The sequence below is a fragment of the Staurois parvus genome, unplaced genomic scaffold (assembly GCF_062004578.1).
Source record: "Staurois parvus isolate SC_StPar_1 unplaced genomic scaffold, SC_StPar_1.0 ptg000190l, whole genome shotgun sequence".
NCBI lineage: Eukaryota > Metazoa > Chordata > Amphibia > Anura > Ranidae > Staurois > Staurois parvus.
In genome coordinates this window covers 1844446-1860512 of record NW_028317986.1, presented here as the reverse complement: position 1 = coordinate 1860512, position 16067 = coordinate 1844446, and positions in this window count along the sequence as shown.

Here is a 16067-nt window from a genome sequence, read left to right as displayed (position 1 = left end):
CATTTCCTATGGGACACGTTCACATCTCTGTGTTTTTACCCGGTGCGTTTTTTTGGAAAGGGTCAGGGACTTTTTTTAACCACTTCCCGACTGGCCGTTGTATATAAACGTCCGGACGGTGGCACTGCAGGGTTGGGTGGCCGTTTATAAACGGCCTCCCCACACCCTGCTTGTGCGCGCTCCCCAGGAGCACCGCGATTTGGTGCCCGCTGTGTCCTCCGCACACAGTGAAACACCAATCGTCGGACGGGACCTCTGTACGAGGTCCCAATCATGTGATCACTGATTGGCCAATCAGTGATCACATGCAGAATAGTGAGCAAGATGTCACTTCTGACATCATTGCTTACTACGTGTGAAATCTGTGAATGATCACAGAGGTCACATGGTACAGGGCTATTCACAACAGCCTTGTACCATGTGACAAGCTGTGACCAATCACAGCTCACTCGGTAGTTCTCAATGGGTGCAAGAATGCAGACAGAGAGAAAGAGAAATGATTGTTTTTACATCCTATATGGGTGTAAAAGCAATCAGTGTAAAAAAAAAAAAATCTTCATCACCCCCCCCAAAAGTAGTACAGTGTCACCATGGTGACACTGTACTGCTAGGGTGACACAGTATGTAAAAAAAAAATAAAATAAAATAAATAATAATATAAAAAAAATGTAAAAAAAATGTTTAAAAATTATAATTTTTGGTTATAAACTAATTTGACTTATTTTTTTTTTACTAAAAAAGATAATGGAATAAATTTTGGCCAAGATTTATGATGAAATGTTATTTATTTGCAAAATTTTATAAGAAAAGCACTTTTTTTCAAAATTTTTGGACATTTTCATTTACATAGCAAAAAAAATAAAAATCCCAGCGGTGAATAAATATCACCAAAATAAAGTTTTATCTGTCTCAAAAAAATGGTAAAAAATTCATATGGGTACAGTGTTGCATGACCGCGCAATTGTCATTCAAAGTGTGATAGCGCTGAAAGCTGAAAATTGCCCTGGTCAGGAAGGGGGTGAAAGTGTCCAGACTGGAAGTGGTTAAACGTGAAAAGTTGCATTTTTGGTTCTATATACTTCAATGGAAATGCTGCAGAAAAGCATGTAGTGCAATTTTATGCATGTCTGCCGCATCTTTGATGTGTTTTGCATTTTAAATCTGCCTAGCAACAAGAAAAAAAAATGAAAAACGTATCAAAAACGCATGTGCAAAAATGTAAAATGTATCAAAAATGCATGTGCAAAAATGCAAAACGCACTGCAGAAACGGATCAAACCCAAACTGCATAGGTGTGAACCTATCCTTAGGCTAGGTTCACGCTTGTGCAGGTGGTTGCTGCTGTGTGACCGCACCTGTTCCCGCACCCGCAACCAACTGCACAGAAAAACGCGCTGCAACACGGGAGATGCATGGCGACCCCACGCGCTGGAAACCGCAGTGACGCTTTCTCGCACTGGAAATCACACTGCCTTCTAATGAATGGGTTTCTGTGCGCAATCAAACGAAGCTGCAGGAAAACCGCACAAGTGTGAACCTACGTCTGCCAAATGACAGTTTCCCGGCTGGCTGATGTTTGTAAACCAACCCTAAACATAGCAAGCAGATGCATATTTTTTCCTCACGCAAAACACAGTTTAAAAAATGCGCCAATCTCAAAAAGGTGCGAGAGCTACTATGGCCCAATAATGCTGCCGCGAAGACTCACTACCCCACCTGCCTCATTGCACTACCGTCATAAAATGACAGATCCTCGGCGGGTGCTGTTTGTAAACAAACTGCTCGGTGACGCCAGGAAATGTCATTGACCAAATAAGGCCGTGATCAATAAATGGGCTCAAATCGCACTGCACTGAACAGCAAGGGAATGCGCAAATCCTAGTGTGAATCGGCCCTTACAGAGCGCTGTGTGCGACGGCCGTCCCCAAACCCTCCCCATCTCCGGGGCCCCAGGCCTCTGGCTATCTCGTTTAGACGCACGCGACTTACGAATTGTGTGCGTAATGTGGTGAAAAATCAACGCACGCAGATTGCTGGGAGTGGGACGGGGGAAGTTATTTCCTCGGCACACGTGCTAGGTCATTCTGGAATCCGCAGACATTTTTCTCAGGTGCTTGGCCCCGGGCGTGATGACTTAAACCTGTCTGTCCTGGTACAATAAACAGCTATTGTGCGGCTCAAACATCCCAGCTATTCAGCGCTTTCCCTCTAAATAAATACAAGATGGGACGCCATACCGCCGCCTATTCATTGGGCAGAGAGCAGCCCACGTATGCTAAAGGCGGCAGCGGCCAATCAGATTGCGCGGTGTATTTGCAAAGCAATAACTGCACTTGGACCACATCTAATTACCATACCACTTCAAAGAAAGCTGCATTCACACTACAGCGTTTCGCTACGCTCATAAAACGGGTGTCGCTCTCGCTGCGACTATTTTATTGTAAACCCGACAAGACGAGGATCAGGGCTGCTCTGTACTAAACCCTTGTGCAGAGCAGGTATTATTATTATACAGGATTTATATCATTATTATTATTATAATACAGGATTATTATTATTATTATTATACAGGATTTATATTATTATTATTATTATAATACAGGATTTATATATTATTATTATTATACAGGATTTATATTATTATTATTATTATTATACAGGATTATTATTATTATTATTATTATACAGGATTTATATTATTATTATTATTATACAGGATTATTATTATTATTATACAGGATTTATATTATTATCATTATTATACAGGATTATTATTATTATTATTATACAGGATTTATATTAATATTATTATACAGGATTATTATTATTATTATACAGGATTTATATTATTATTATACAGGATTATTATTATTATTATTATACAGGGTTTATAATATTATTATACAGGATTTATATATTATTATTATTATACAGGATTTATATTATTATTATTATACAGGATTTATATTATTATTATTATTATACAGGATTATTATTATAATACAGTATTTATATTATTATTATTATTATTAGTATACAGGATTATTATTATTATACAGGATTATTATTATTATTATTACACAGGATTTATATTATTATTATACAGGATTATTATTATAATACAGTATTTATATTATTATTATTATTAGTATACAGGATTATTATTATTATACAGGATTTATATTATTATTATTATTATTATTATACAGGATTTATATTATTATTATTATACAGGATTATTATTATTAATATTATTATACAGGATTATTATTATTACACAGGATTTATATTATTATTATTGTTATACTCATACAGGATTATTATTATTATTATTATAATACAGGATTTATATTATTATTATTATACAGGATTATTATTATTATAATTATTAAAATACAGGATTTATATTATTATTATTATACATGATTTATATTATTATTATTATTATTATTATTATTATTACACAGGATTTATATTATTATTATTATACTTATACAGGATTATTATTATTATAATACTGGATTTATATTATTATTATTATTATTATACAGGATTATTATTATTATTATTATTATACAGGATTTATATCATTATTATTATACAGGATTATTATTATTATTATACAGGATTTATATAGCGCCAACAGTTTGCTCAGCGCTTTGCAATATAACGGGAGACAATACAGCAACAATACAGTTCAATACAAGAGGGATAGGAGGGCCCTGATCCTGGGAGCTTACAATCTAAGAGTATGACGTGTATATTATTACAAAAAAATAAATCAAGCCTTTAATATCACTTTAACCCCTCCCCTTCCAGAGGATTTTCCTGACCAGGCCATTTTTTTGCGATACGGCACTGCATTAGTTTAACTGACAATTGCGCGGTCATGCAACGCTGCACCCAAATGAAATGTACGTCCTTTTTTCCCCACAAATAGAGCTTTCTTTCGGTGGTATTTGATTGCCTGTGTGTTTTTTTTATTTTTTGCGCTATAAACAAAAAAATATAAGTGTGAAATATGGTACCTCCTACTCTAATAAACTAACCAACTATTCATAAACAAAACTTTCACCCTTAAAAGTGCTAGTGATTGAATAATAATATGAATAAATCCCCACCTTATAAATTAAAAAACTAAAAAATACATCCTAATTTGGGTTATTTTCACCAAAGTCATGTAGCAGAATACATCTTATACATTTATGAAGAGCAATTATTTATTTGCAAACTTTTATAACAGAAACAAAGAAAAACTTTTTGGTCTTTTTTTGTTAATTTACCAAAAAATAAAAACCCCAGCAGTGATTAACCATTAGCCGCCCGGCCAATGGCCGCTTGGCGGCTTCAAAAGTGTCTCTGTACTCCGGGTGCACGCCATTTGGCGTGCTCCCGCACATGCGCCGTTTGCGCTAATGCAGAGCGGCGCAGCAGTGCGATCTGTCACCGGCCGTGCACCTCGGACACGGCCGATGACAGATGCGAGTACCGGCTCCCGTTGCTGGTACCATGTGACCTGCTGTGACCAATCACAGCAGGTCACATGACAGTTGTATACAATGGATGGCTTCATTCATGCCATCCGCTGTATACTAGTGTCTAGCTGTGAATGGTCACAGCTAATCACATGCACATGTCATGTGATTAGCTGTGGCCAAATCACAGCTAAGCCCAAAAAAAAAAAGCAAAAAAAAAAAAGCTGAATGAATCGATTTTATGTAAATGCTTGCTTATAGCAAAGTAATTCTTTGCTATAAGCAAATTGTGTAAAAAAAAAAAATAAAAAAAAATACTGATCACTTCCCCAAAGTAGTACAATGTTACTATGGTAACATTGTACTACTTTGGTCATAGTAAAATAAAAAAAAAAATATATATATATATTTTTTTTCATACTGTCACCAGTCAGTGTCCCTGTTCACCGCCATGCCAGTTATATGTTGACGCTGTACTGCACTGGTGACAGTATGTAAAAAAAAAATTGTGAAAATAATTTTTTTAATTTTTTCATTTTCCGAAAAATTATGACAAAAAAGTACAACTTCAAAAAACTTGCCATGCCTCTTATGAAGTACGTCGGACTGTCTACTCTGCAAAAAAGGGGTCATTTGGGGATATCTGTACCGTCCTGACATTTGGGGGATATCTGTACCGTCCTGACATTTGGGGGATATCTGTACTATTCTGACATTCTTGGACCTCAAGAAATTAGATTGGCTGTCAGTACTTCAGGTTTTATCAATATTCAGATCTATACCATAGTTTGTGAACTCTATAACTTTCCTACAATCTAAAAAATACATCCTAATTTGGGTTATTTTCACCAAAGACATGTAGCAGAATACATCTCGGCCTAAATTTATGAAGAACAATTATTTATTTGTAAACTTTTATAACAGAAACAAAGAAAAATTTTCTTTTTTTCAAAATTGTTGGTCTTTTTTTGTTAATTTAGCAAAAAATAAAAACCCCAGCGGTGATTAAATACCACCAAAAGAAAGCTCTAGTTGTGTGAAGAAAATGATAACATTTTAGTTTGGGTACAGTGTTGTATGACCGCGCAATTGTCATTCAAAGTGTGAGAGCGCTGAAACGTGAAAACTGGCCTGGGCAGGAAGATGTAAAATTGCCCGGTATTGAAATGGTTAATCAATCTGCTTACATAAGTAAAATGAAACAAGTGAAGTAAGTGTAATCCAAAATCATGAGGGTTACCAAGCAGCTCCCAGGTGGATCTCTCTGCGGTTTCCAATATCAAAGATGGCCGCTGCACCACTTCCGGTTCCTGCTGTACGTCCGACGTCACTTCCTTTGACGCGTTTCGTCACATCCGGGACTCATAAAGGATCCCGTGTTTTCTTTTGATTTCTGGTAAGGGTATATTTGTTGTGTCCAGTAGAGGTGTTGGAGTTGTTTTTGCACTGAGTGTGGCACATCACTGATTTGGCACAGTGTTGGTTCACCTTTCACTATTTTTGCACTTTTGGTTTTGCACGATAAAGAGTGATATTTTATCTGATGATTATTAGGTATTAAGGTAATACACTATTGTGAGTTTTTGTTTGCTTTGAGGTATTTTTCCAACTTCGTGGGAGCCGGTGGAAGGGCTCAATCCCTGAAAGAACCATCAAGTTGAAGTCTGGAGATTTGTTATGCATTTACAATTTTGGATTTAGAGACACTGGGTATTTTTTCACTGAATCTTTGAAAGACTATAATATATTTTTTTGGTACACTCTTTAAATAATTGCCTAGATCCATTTGTTATTAGGTGTAAAGGGAGGTTTATAAGGTGGGGATTTATTCATATTATTATAAACAAAAAAAGACCGATAATTTTGAAAAAAAAAAAAAATTTATATACATTTTTGACTTTTTGCTCTAAAACATGTCCAATAAAACATGTAAAAAAATAAAATTTTGTCATAAATTTAGGTAAAAATGTATTATGAATAGTAAAATAGTTTGGAAAATGTTCACATAATGATATCAGCGGCTTTGTCTGCAGTATTTTCCTCAGAGGCCAGGCCAATGTGATGATGCATCCTCGGGGGTGTGTCCATGACACCCTGGGCTTACAAGGAGTGGATTGAATAATGCTGGATGTCATTGGCAATGCTGGATTGTCCGCGGGGGGGACAGCATCAAAAAGTCCATGAGCACTGACGTAAAAGCTGCACTTTTTAATAAAAATTTAGATTAACCACTTGTGCTCCAGAAGATTTTACCCCCTTCGTGACCAGAGCATAACTTCATGCAACGCTGTACCCAAACAAAATTTATATCATTTTTACCCAGGAACTCAGCACAGGGATGGTGGGAACCCCTCATAATGGGCATAGCGGGTGTACAAACCCAGCAACTCAGCACAGGGGTGGTGGTAACCCCTCATAATAGGCACAGCAGGTGTACAGACCCGGGAACTCAGCACAGGGATGGTGGGAAACCCTTTTAATAGGCAAAGCAGGTGTACAGACACAGGAACTCAGTACAGTGATGGTGGGAACCCCTCATAATGGGAAAAAGCAGATGTACAGACCTGGGAACTCATCACAGGGATGGTGATAACCCCTCATAATGGGCACAGCAGGTTTACAGACCTGGAAACTTAGCATAGGGATGGTGGGAAACCCTCATAGTGGGCTCAGCAGATGTACAGACCTGGGAACTCAGCACAGGGATGGTGAGAGCCTCTCATAATGGGCACAGCAGGTGTACAGACCCAGGGACTCATCACAGGGATGGCGGGAACCCCTCATAATGGGCAGAGCAGGTGTGAAAACCTGGGAACGCAATGCAGGGAAGGTGGGAACCCCTTATAATGGACACAGCAGGTGTACAGACCTGGGAACTCAGTTCAGTGATGGTGAGAACCCCTCATAATGTGAAAAGCAGATGTACAGACCTGGGTACTCATCACAGGGATGGTGAGAACCCCTCATAAGGGGTACAGCAGGTGTACAGACCCAGGGACTCATCACAGGGATGGTGGGAAACCCTCAAAATGGGCTCAGCAGAGTTACAGACCTGGGAACTACTCAGCACAGTGATGGTGAGAACCCCTCAAAATGGACACAGCAGGTGTACAGACCCGGGAACTCTGCACAGGGATGGTAGGAACCCCTGATAATGGGCTCAGCAGATGTACAGACCTGGGAACTCAGCACAGGGATGGTGAGAACCTCTCATAATGGACAGAGCAGGTGTGAAAACCTGGGAACTCAATACAGGGATGGTGGGAAGCCCTCATAATGGACACAGTGGGTGTACAGACCTGGGAACTCATCACAGTGATGGTGGGAACCCCTGACAATGGGCACAGCGGGTGTACAGACCCGGGAACTCAATATAGGGATGGTGGGAACCCCTCACAATGGGCACAGGGGGTGTACAGACCCAGGAACTCAATATAGGGATGGTGGGAACCCCTCACAATGGGCACAGCGAGTGTACAGACCCGGGAACTCAATATGGGGATGGTGGGAACTTTCATAATGAAACCAAATGTTCAGCCCCGGGAACTCACCAGTAGCGTCCCAGAGACAGAATAGACTGTACGGGAGGGGGGGGGGGGGTGTTCTCCAGCATCTTCTGAAATCCCAAAGTGTCAGAGTACTTCTTTACCTTTTGTCGGAGGAGAGAGGATTGCCCTCCAGTGACCCCGTTCCTTCATTCTCGTTAACTCGGCATCTCGACAAAAGACGGCGCATAAAACGGGCGCGCGAATAAAGAGACACAACGCTAAGACCTGCCACAGGCGGGGCGGGAGGCAGCACAGAAAGTCGAACGTTTGGCTCATTGACTCTTCTGGGACAATAAGGGTGAGAGGTTAATGGTGACTCCCGGCAGGCCGAGGAGTGAATTGAGGACAACCAACCAAAAGGACGGATAGGGAGCCGAAAACCCCGGCGAGGATAAAGAGAGTAAATCCTGCACCGTGCTGACCTTGGCAAGGAATAACCCAGCCTTGGGGGACCCCGCCTGACCCCACCACTCTTGAAGTTTAGATCACCCGGGCCTTCATCACATAATGAGGCCCCCTGATCAGAGGGTGGGGGCCCGCTCTGTTCTCCATCGCCGCATGCTGATGGAAGCATATTGTGCTTTTTTTTTTAATGCGAGCTTCGGGGGTGTCATTAGACTAAGAAAACAAAAGAAGAGCTCATGAAAATGAGGATGGACCTCAGAATTGTCCTGCAGTGTGTGAAGGACAGGCTGTTCCGATCAGAGCCAGGTCTACCGGGGGGGGAGACTTTATTGTCTATGTCAGGCCTGAGAACGTGTGTGGACCCCCCCTTTTTTTTTTTTTTTTCTTTTTTTAATTTTGTTGGCTTTTTAAAACTGGCCTGTTGAGCACAACGGGAATACGTCAGGTTGGCTCTGTGTGTAAGGGAAAGGGAAACACAGCGGACGGATCTGGGAAGAAGAAGAAAACATCCCATGATAGCGTATTGTCCTGAGATTAAATGGATGGCGCGTCGTTTTCACAATGCAATAGCCTTGATTTAAAAAAAAAAAAAAATTTGTTTTCACTCTTTTTATCCTTTGTTAACCTCCCTTGCGGTCTGATTATGTCCATATTTCTGTGCTCAAAGCGGTACATTTTTTTGCATGGAAATATGTATTTTTTTAATTGTAGGCCTGTAATTTTTAGGAATAATGCAGGCCATAGATGGGTCAAAAACCGGACTTTTTTAATAAAAAAACCCCAAAAAAAATTGGTCGTTCGATCGGCCGACGTTACCACCAACGGTAAAAAAATCAGCCGATTTTCGGCCCGTCTACGGCCGGCATTTAACCCCATAATTACTTCTGTCCCTTGCTGAGAGCTCCGCTATTATATTTTACATGAAAATGTCTTGTGGTTGCAACAATGTATCCATTTGTATCCATTTTGGATACAGATGTTTTTATTCGAATACAGATAGATACATAGTTGCAACCGCAAGACTTTTCATATAAAATATTATAGCGGACTGGAATTCTTCTTCTTCTTCCTTCTCTTCTTTTCCTCCTCCTTCTCCTCCCTCTCCTCCTTCTCTTATTCTTTTTCTCCTGCTCCTTCTCCTCCTCCTCATTCTCCTCCTCATCCTTCTCCTTCTCCTCCCTCTCCTCCTTCTTCTTCTCTTTCTTCTGCTTCTTTTTCTCTTCCTCCTCCTCCTCCTCCTTCTCCTTCTCCTCCTTCTCCTCCTCCTTCTCCTTCTCCTCCTCCACCTCCTCCTCCTCCTCCTTCTCCTTCTCCTCCTCTTCCTTCTCCTCCTCCTCCTCCTCCTCCTTCTCCTCCTCCTTCTCCTCATTCTCATCCTCCTCCTTCTCCTCCTCCACCTCCTCCTCCTCCTCCTTCTCCTTCTCCCCCTTCTCCTCCTCCTTCTCCTCCTTATCCTTCTCCTCCTTCTCCTCCTCCTCCTCCTCCTTCTCGTCCTTCTCCTCCTCCTCCTTCTCCTCCTCTTCTCCACCTCCTCCTCCTTCTCCTCCTCCTCCACCTCCTCCTCCTCCTCCTTCTCCTCATTCTCCTCCTCCTCCTCCTCCTTCTCCTCATTCTCCTCCTCCTCCTCCACCTCCTCCTCCTTCTCCTTCTCCTCCTCCTCCTTCTCCTTCTTCTTCCAGATCACGGCTCATGTTCAGATTTTTTATTGTAAAACAATCGGCTGATTTGCCCATCATTGCCGGGAAAATCGGCCGATCGTCAAAATCAGCCGCAAATTTTGCAACTTGACCGATAAAAAAAATGTACCAAAACCCCAAAAAACGGCCGACCAATTAACCCACTAACGGTGCGAAAATCATACGATTTTTTTTGGACAAAAAATTGGCCAATTTTCGACCCGTCTATGGTCTGCATAACTCATTGAAATCTGTCCGAACAAGAGTCTAGTAAACATCCCGGGGATGATAAAATTTGAACACAAAATCATAAATTATAATTTAATAAATAATCATAAAAAATAATAATATAATAATAATAAATTTAATTCAATAATATAATCAAACCAAAAACACTGAAATTTGAAATAGAGCGCTCCAGATGCGTTCCGGATGCGTTTTTACATGCACGTTTGTGGCGCATTCTGGTGCATTTTTGATGCATTCCAGTTTGTTTTTTCCCCTCTTTTTCTTAAATTTAACCCCTTGCCTACCGGGCACTTCTACCCCCTTCCTGCCTACCGGGCACTTCTACCCCCTTTCTGCCTACCGGGCACTTCTAACCCCTTCCTGCACAGGCCAATTTCCAGCTCTCAGCACTGTCGCACTTTGAATGACAATTGCGCGGTCATGCAACACTGTACCCATATGAAATTTTTATCATTTTTTTGTGACAGATAGAGCTTTATTTTGATGGTATTTAATCACCTCGGGGATTTTTATTTTTTCTTAAACAAACCAAAAACCACTAAGAATGGTTTTTGGTTTGTTTAGAAAAGAAAAAAAAAGGTTTTTTCTTAGTTTTTGTTATAAAATTTTGTAAATAAGTGATTTTTCTCCTTCACTGATGTGCGCTAATGAGGCTGCAGTGATGGGCACTGATAGGCTGCATTGATGGACACTGATAGGTGGCACTGACTGGCAATGATAGGCGACATTGACTGGCACTGATGCGCACTGATAGGCGGCACTGACTGGCACTGATAGGTGGCACTGAAAGGCAGCTAAGATGGGCACTGATATGTGGCATTGATGTGGCACTGATGGGCACTGGCACGTGGCACTGATGAGCACTGACAGCTGGTGCTGATGGACACTGACAGGTGGCACTGCTGGGGCTACACTGATCATCAGTGCCCTGATGATCAGTGTACATGTTCCCTCTGTGGAATGCTGATTACCGGCTCTCCTCTCCTCTGTCAGTGTGACAGCTCATGGGGAGAGAAATGCTGATAACCGGCATTTCCCTGTTTACATGTGATCAGCTGTGATTGGACACAGCTAATCACATGACCGAGCCGACAGCTTCGGCTCTTTCGGTGATCCGCTGTGTCTGAGGGAAACAGCGCACCGCCGATCGCCGCGCTGTGCACTCCGGGAGCCGCGCGCTCCGGGAGCCGCGCATGCGCGGTTAGAATAGGAAGACGTCATATGACGTCCTCTCAGAATGAGAGAACCACCTTGCGCCCGTCATATTATTAAATAGGGATATGTGCATTCCAGTGCGTTTTTGATGCGTTTTACTGCGTTCCAGTAAGTTCTGTGCAGAAAAAATGCAGCCCGATCTACTTTTTTTCTGTAACCGGAACGCACTGGAACTGCAAGCGCTGATGTGAACGATGACATTCACCACCATATCACCTACTTACTGTGCGTTTTGGATGCAGAAAAAAAAAGCAAGTGAAACACACGGAGTGAGAACTGGCCCTAAGGGTCGGTTCACACTATAGAAACGCAGTCTAGATGCGTTCCGGATGCGTTTTTCGATGCACGTTTTCGGAGCGTTCTGGACGTCTTCCAGTTCATTTTTTTCCCTTCTCTTTTTCTTACATTTAAATAGGGGCATGTGCATTCCGGTGCGTTTTTGATGAATGAGTCCCAGTACAGTTCTGTGCAGGAAAAACGCAGCCTGTTCTAATTTTTATATCTGCACCCGGAACGCACTGGAACTGCAAGCGCTGATGTGAACTATGACACTGACCACCATATCACCTACTTTCTGTGCGTTTTGGATGCAGAAAAAAAGCAACTGAAACATATGCAGTGTGAAACGGCCCTCATATTATAGGAAAACATAATGGAGGAGTCCCACGGGATTTTTCACTCCCCCCCCCCCCCTTGCATCCTTTCTCCTTCTGAGCCCCTTGTAAAAAAAAAAAAAGTGCTGCTGATTGCTTCCTATGCTGCAGCTGCACTAATGACTGCCCCGGCATTTTATTTGTTTGCCGGTCACAGCACAGCCCCTCCGCACCTGTCTGCATCGTAAACGGCGGTTTGGACAGGCTTCGACAGACCTCGGGAGGGGAAGCTGCGTTGTCACGTCATTCGGGGAGGGGCCCGGCTTGTAAAACGCTCCTCTCATTCAATATGCTTTTTTTTTTATGGTGCAAGGTGATATGTCGCTTCTGGTCATGGCATTTACTAACATTTTTTAGTTTCCCAAAACGCTGACGCAGGCGGAGGAGTATCGGCTTACGGGAAAGAGTCCCTGAGCCTGCGCTGCACCTGTGCTGTAGGAAGCCGTTATGACGGCGATGTGGAAATGGCGAGACAATTGTGAAGCCGAGGGGGGAGGTCGGGAAACAAATGTTTCCTTTTTTTTTTTATAACTCTTTAACCTCCCTAGCGGTCTGATTATGTCAGTATTTCTGTGCTCAAAGCGGTACTTTTTTTGCATGGAAATATGAATTTTTTTTATTGCAGGCCTGTAATTTTTAGGAATAACTCACTGAAATCTGTCCGAACAAGAGTCTATTAAACATTCCGGGGATGATAAAACTTGAAACACGAAATCATAAATTATAATTTAATAAATAATCATAAAAAATAATAATATAATAATAATAAATGTAATTCAATAATATAATCAAACCAAAAACACTGAAATGTGAAATAGAGCGCCAAGTTCGCACATCGCTGAGCAAAGTCGCAGAATCGTTTTCAGTGTCTGATGAGGAATTTCCCCCACAAATCATTATCACTCAATTCTGCAAGTGGTTCTGATTTACTATCGCTGTTCTCTAGCCGGTCTAAAACCGCGTCTGACCTAAAGGGACGCTTTTTGGACACCATGGACGTTTCTCAGTTTCCAGGCAGAAAGAACAGTAAAAATGCAGGCAGGGCGCCGGACAAAGCACTCGGGACAAAATGTATGTGAAATGGTTGGATACAGGAATGTTATACTATGTGATTTCAGTAATTTTAGTGAATGTCACTTTTAAAATTTTCAAATTTCCCGCCATTCCGTCCCCCGTACGTCCCGGCGTCACAGGGAGCAGAACCCGGAAGACAGATGCCGGCATCAGCCGGAGGACATTGCCGGGGACACTGCAGGAGGGACATCGCGGGAGCGCAGGACAAGGTAAGTGAAGAAGAGATCCCGGAGCAATGCTGCAGTGTATTCCTGAGTGTAGCTCGGGGTTACCGCTTGTGGTGCTGAAACTTTACCCCGAGCTACACTCGGGAATACCGCCAGGGAGGCTACCCCCCCTTCCCGGTCACATCAAGCCCGACTTTGAAATCGTGCGACTTACAGTGAAGTCGCACGATTTCAAAGTCGAGGGATCATGCCGATTTCAAGTGCGATTTGCAAGACATCCGACGCAGAGGTCTATGCAAATCGCACCAAAAGTAGCGCATGGACTACTTTAGGAATTGGTGCGGCTCCGACCAAATCAGAACCGCGCCGATTTGACATGTGATTTGCAAAGTCGCACCCGGAGTGACCGGGATGTTAGGCTCCGTTCTTCCCTATGCAGTTTGCTTTTTGTCGGCTTTGATATGCTTTTTGCGGTTTACTATATGCTTTTTTCATGCGTTTTTACAGCATTTTTTGTTCGGCTTTTTTTTTTTTTAAAGTGGAATTTTTTTTTTTTACTGGGCAGAATAAAAATGCAAAAAGAAAAACGTGGCAAAAACACACCACCGTGCATTTCGGAAGATTCTCCATTGAATGCTATTGTAGTGAAAACACTGCTTTTTGCTTTTAAAAAAAGTCCCCGCCCCTTTCCAAAAACGCAGCAGCTCATAAAAGCACAGATGTGAATGTGTCCCATAGGAAACCATGTTAAATGGACTGTAGTGCGTTTCTGCAAAACGCACTTAAAATCGCACTGGTGTGAACAGAGTCTAATACCTTTAACCCCTTGACGCCGATTGCATGCAAATATGCGCCCTATCGGAGTCTGGGCCTTGCCGCATATTTGCGTGCAATTAGAAAATACATATGTGCTGAGAGCGCGTGCCCTGCGCACTCCCAGCACATATGTCTGTGACTCACGGAAAGGTCCCGATCTCCCCTTTCGATCGGGACCTTTTCCAATCATGTGACCGCCGTGACAGCGAATCACGGAAGTCACATGACCCTAAAACCCCGCCCATCTCCTGGCCCTTTAAGAGTTTCAGAAGCTGGCGCGAAGTGGTTAAAAAGCTGAACTCCAGGCAAACGGCTAAGTACACGGATCAAAAACATATGGGGGCATTTTTACCTGCTGAGTAGTCCTTCTGTCCATCCAGTCCTGAGATTTGCACAGCTCAGCCTCACAGCACAGCCCAGGAAAGCTGATTTTTGGCTGTTGCAGTTTCATTTTCACTTACAAGTCCCTTTCCTACCCCATAACTGAACAGTGGAAAAAAAAAGCAGCAGACTGATTGACTCCTCTCTCTGTCACTCTACTCCATACCTCCCAACTGTCCCTGATTTCGAAGGACTGTCCTTGATTTGGGACAAAATACCTCTGTCCCTCTTTCCTCCTCATTTGTCCCTCATTTTGGTCTGATCTATACAGTTGTATACAGGGGCGGACTGACCATTTGGAAACTCGGGCACTGCCCGAGGGCCCGGGGTCAGTAGGGGGCCCCATGAGATGCCCCTGGTACCTTTTTCATAGGCTTTTTTGAGTTTGGGCAAGGACACAGGGGCCCCATGATCCCCTATTGCCCGGGGGCCCCATGAGTTGTCAGTCCGCCCCTGGTTGTATATAAAATGCACTTTTTATCTTTCAAAAAGTGTTTCCCAGCGCTAAACCTTTCATCCAACTTGTAATTTTTCGCAGTGGTTAGCTATAGGTAGCACGGTGGCTAAATAGTTAGCACTTCCGCCTGGCAGTACTCGGGTTGTTGGTTCAAATCCCAACCACGGCACCACCTGCCTGGAGTTTGCATGTTGTGCCTGTGTGGGTTTCCTCCGGGTACTCCGGTTTCCTCCCACACTCCAAAGACATGCTGGTAGGTGAATTGGCTCCTGTCTAAATTGTCCCTAGTATGTGTATGTATGAATGTGAGTTAGGGACCTTAGATTGTACGCTCCTCAGGGACTGATGTGAATGTATAATATATGTGTAAATTGATGGTGCTATCAGGGGGCGGACTGACAACTCATGGGTCCCCCGGGCAATAGGGGATCATGGGGCCCCTGTGTCCTTGCCCAAACTCAAAAAAGCCTATGAAAAAGGTACCAGGGGCATCTCATGGGGCCCCCTACTGACCCCGGGTCCTCGGCAGTCCCTGAGTTTCCAAATGGTCAGTCTGCCCCTGGAAGTGAACCAACCTTCTCCCATAAGAGGTAAGAAGAGCAGGAGCGGGCTGACAACTCATGGGGCCCCCGGGCAATAGGGGATCATGGGGCCCCTGTGTCCTCGCTCAAACCACAGCCAAAAAAGCCTATGAAATGTACCAGGGCTCATGGGGCCCTCTACTGACCCCTCAGGCAGTGCCCGAGTACCCGAATGGTCAGTCCGCCCCTGAAGTAGGGGCCACCAGGATCTTCCAGACAGGTTTCCCTTTCTAAGAAGCCAGTTTTGCCCTGGAAAGCCTTGATTGATCTCTATACTGTCCATGTTCATGAACAGACGCACAAAGTCAAGATGACACAATCCCACCGCACACGTTCCCAATAGATGTGGATCCTGAAGCGACCAATGGCT